Source organism: Cebus imitator, unplaced genomic scaffold (genome assembly GCF_001604975.1).
Source record: "Cebus imitator isolate Cc_AM_T3 unplaced genomic scaffold, Cebus_imitator-1.0 Scaffold109, whole genome shotgun sequence".
NCBI lineage: Eukaryota > Metazoa > Chordata > Mammalia > Primates > Cebidae > Cebus > Cebus imitator.
The window spans coordinates 4,733,838-4,738,155 of NW_016107424.1; the positions used below are offsets into that span (position 1 = coordinate 4,733,838).

General features: G+C 41.5%; 1 protein-coding gene and 1 pseudogene across 8 annotated transcripts in view; one reads left to right on the forward strand and one right to left on the reverse strand.

The window, feature by feature from the left end:
* Window positions 1–4,318, reverse strand: part of RAD54B (RAD54 homolog B) — a 111,041-nt gene that overhangs the window by 98,761 nt on the left and 7,962 nt on the right. Inside the window, exon 2 of one of the 8 annotated variants that reach the window (XM_017538114.2) lies at window positions 2,721–2,815. The exons of the other annotated variants lie outside the window; for them this stretch is intronic. The gene's annotated coding sequence lies outside the window, so the exon portion shown is untranslated. The remainder of the gene's footprint in view (window positions 1–2,720; window positions 2,816–4,318) is intronic. 8 annotated transcript variants of the gene reach the window in all.
* Window positions 1,180–1,724, forward strand: LOC108310909 (annotated as a pseudogene).

The window sequence follows — 4,318 nt, forward strand, 5'->3', positions numbered from 1 at the left end:
GTTCAGGCAATTCTCCTGCCTCAGCCTCCTGAGTAGCTGGGATTACAGGCACGCACCACCATGCCCAGCTAATTTTTTGTATTTTTAGTAGAGACGGGGTTTCACCATATTGACCAGGATGGTCTCGATCTCTTGGCCTCGTGATCCACCCGCCTCGGCCTCCCAAAGTGCTGGGATTACAGGCTTGAGCCACCGCGCCCGGCCTTGAGGTCAGGAGTTTAAGACCAGCCTGGTCAACATGGTGAAACCCTGTATCTACTAAAAATACAAAAATTAGCTAGGCATGGCAGTGGGCACCTTTAGTCCCAGCTACTCTGGAGGCTGAGGCAGAATAATTGCTTGAACCTGGGAGGCAGAGGTTGCAATGAGCCAGGATCATGCCACTGTACTCCAGCCTGGGTGACAGAGCAAGACTCCATCTCAAAAATCAATCAATCAATCAATCAATCTTGGCTGGGCACAATGGCTTACTCCAGCCTGGGTGACAGTGCGAGACTTTGTCTCAAAAAAAAAAAAGTTCTCCAAAGAGATACACAAATGAGCAATAAGCATACATAAAAGTGCTCCATATCAGCTATCAGAGAAATGCAAATCAAAACCACAATGAGGTACTACTTCACCCACTAGTATGGCCATAATCAAAAAGACCGTAAGTGTTGGTAGGAATATGGAGAAATTAAAACCTTCATACATTGATGGTAAGAATGAAAGTGGTACAGTCATCTTGGAAAAGAGTTTTTTAATTCCTTAAGAGGCTAAACATAGAATTACCATATGATCCAGCAATTCTACTCCTCAGAATATACCCAAGAGAAATAAAAACACGGCCAAGTATGGTGGCTCACATCTGTAATCTCAACACTTCAGGAGGTTGAGGAGAGGATGGCTTGAGCTCAGGAGTTAGAGACCAGCCTGGGCAACATAGGCAGACCCCATCTCTATAAAAAAATTTAAAAATTGGCCAGGTATGATGGCACACGCCTGTGGTCCTAGCTGCTTAGAAGACAAAGGGAGGAGGATCACTTGAGCCCAGGAGGTGGAGGCTGCAGTGAGCCATGATGGTGCCACCACACCCTAGCCTAGGCAACAGGGTAAGACTTTTTATCTCAAAAAAAAAAAAGAGAGACAGATAAATGAAAACATATCCACACAAAAATTTGTAAACAGATTTTTCCGGGCGTCACAGAACAGAGTGGCCAACAGCTTGTGGAGCAACATGCCCGAGTTTTATTGTGACTACTGCGATACATACCTCACCCATGACTCTCCATCTGTGAGAAAGACACACTGCAGTGGTAGGACACACAAAGAGAATGTGAAAGACTACTATCAGAAATGGATGGAAGAGCAGGCTTAGAGCCTGATAGACAAAACAACGGCTGCATTTCAACAAGGAAAGATACCTCCTACTCCATTCTCTGCTCCTCCTCCTGCAGGGGCGATGATACCACCTCCAAGTCTTCCGGGTCCTCCTCGCCCTGGTATGATGCCAGCACCCCATACGGGGGGCCCTCCTCCTCCTGGGATGATGCCAGTGGGACCTGCTCTGGGAATGAGGCCACTCATGGGAGGCCACATGCCAATGATGCCTGGGCCCCCAATGATGAGACTCCTGCCTGTCCCATGATGGTGCCCACTCGGCCTGGAATGACTCGACCAGACAGATAAGGATAGAGGGGAGGCCTCATTCTATCAGTTTTATATTACCGGTTCTGCTTCAACAGGAGATCATGCTGCTGTGATGCTGGCTTTTCTAAATAGCATAAGGAAGACTTGCTCCCCTGTCTGATCAAAGAGAATAGTTTTGGAGGGGAGAGGTGCGGCAAAAAAGATGCAGTTTTCATTTGTATTGGGAAATGTGAAAATAAAATGGTCAACTCTTTAAAAAAAAGAATTTGTACAAAAACATTCATAAGCATTATTCATAATAGACAAAAAGTGGAAACAACCCAAATGACCATTAACTAATGAATGGATAAATAAAATGTGATATATTAAAACAACAGATTATTCAGTGTGGCAGGCAAAATAATGGCTACCAAAGATATCCACACCATAATCCCCAGAATCTGTGAATGTATTGTTACGTAGTAAAAAGGACTTTGCAGATGTGATTAAGGACCAGGACCTTGAAATGGAGAGATGATCCTGGATTACCCAGGTGGGCCTAATCTAATCAAACAAGTCCTGGCCACAGAGAACCAAACAGAAGGAAACATGAGAACTCAAACGTGCATCCCTGACTGGAAAGATGGAAGAAGGAGGCCATGAGCCAAGGAATGTGGTGACATGCAGAAGCTAGAAAAGGCCAGGGAACAGATTTCCCCCTAAAATCTCCAGAAATGAATGTAGCCTTACCAAAACCTTGATTTTAGTTAGATCTGTGTTGGACTTCTGACTACAGAACTGTAAGATAATTCATTTGTGTTATTTTAAGCAATTAGATTTGTGGTAATTTGTTTCAGCAGCAAGAGAAAACTGTTATTTCAGCAATAAGAAATAAATTACTGATAAAACATTTCTTTTTAGTATCATGAAAATGTTCCAAAATTGATTGTGGAGATCGTTGCACAATTCTGTGAATATACTAAAAACCACTGAGTTGTAGTAAGTAGACTGTATGGTATTTAAATTATATCTGTATTAGTCTATTTGCATTGCTATTAAAGAATACCTGAGACTCGGTAATTTATAAGGAAAAGAGGTTTATTTTGGCTTACAGTTCTGCAGGCTGTACAGGAAGCATGGTGCCAACTTCTGCTTCTGATAAGGGCCTCCAGAAGCTTATAATCAGGGCAGAAGGTGAAGGGGGAATCTGTGTCTCAATGGCAAAAGAGAGAGCAAGAGAGTGGGGAGGTGCCACACTCTTTTTAAACAACCAGATCTCACATGGACTCAGAGTGAGTACTCACTCATTACCATGAAGACAGCACAAAGCCATTCATGAAGGATCCCCCCTACATGACCCAAACATCTCGCATTAGGCCCACCTCAAACACTGGAGGTCACATTTCAACATGAGGCTCTGAAGAGACAAATACCCAAGCTCTATCAACACCTAAATAAAGCTGTATTTTAAAAAAGAAAGGAAGAAACCTTATTAAGAAAACAAAAGCCTATATTTTCTCTTTATAGTGTGCCAGAATTTTTACATTGGTAAGTGCTAACAATCTACTTGGGAAAGAAGCATAGGATAAAACAAACACATGCAGACAAAAAAAAGCAGAGTCAAGGATCAGCAGGTTTTTTCAACAACGAAAAAAGACAACCATTGAAAACCAGGCAAAGGGCTTCAACAGACATTTTTCCAAAGACAGACAAATGGCCAATAAGCACATGAAAAGATACTTAGCCTCACTAGTCATTAAGGAAATACAAATCAAAACCACAATGAAATTGTTGTTTTACTTCATACCTATCGAGATGGCAGTAACAAGAACTTTTTTTAATGGAAAAGTAATAAGTGTTCCTGAGGATGAAGATACTACAACCATCACATGTTCCTGGTAAAGACGTAAAATAGCACAGCTATGAAAAAATAGTTTGATAGTTCCTCAGAAAGCTAATCACAGAATTACCATATTACCTAACAATTCCATTTCTAGTTATAACCCAAAAGAACTAAAACAGGAACACAAACAGAAACTTGGATGCCAATGTTCATGGCAGCATTATTCACAATAGACAAAAGGTGGAAACTGCCGAAGTGTGCATCAAATAGATGAACGGATGGTTAAAAAATGTGGTAAAACCATGTAAGATTACTCAACTATACAAAAAATTTAAGCTGTGATAGATGCTACAACATGGATGAACCTTGAAAACATTATGTTAAGTGAAATAAGCCAGTCACAAAAGGACAAATATTATATGATTCCACTTCCATGAGGTATCTAGGGTAGTCAGACTTATACAGAGAGAAAGGAGAATAGTGGTTACCAAGAGCTGAGTGGACAGAACAGGGAGTTAATGTTTAATGGGTACAGACTTTCTGTTTGGGGTAATGAAACAGTTTTGAAAACGGATTGTAGTGATGGTAGCACAACAGTGTGAAAGTCATTAATGCCACTTAATTGTACACTTAAAAATGCTAAGATGGCAAATTTTATGTTCCATATGTTTTACCACAATGAAAAAGAAGAGGGAAAAAATTAATAGACTTTAATCCCTATAGCATAAAAGAATCAGGGAGCTGAGGCTGGGCACGGTGGCTCAAGCCTGTAATCCCAGCACTTCGGGAGGCAGAGGCGGGTGGATCACGAGGTCAAGAGATCGAGACCATCCTGGTCAACATGGTGAAACCCCGTCTCTACTAAAA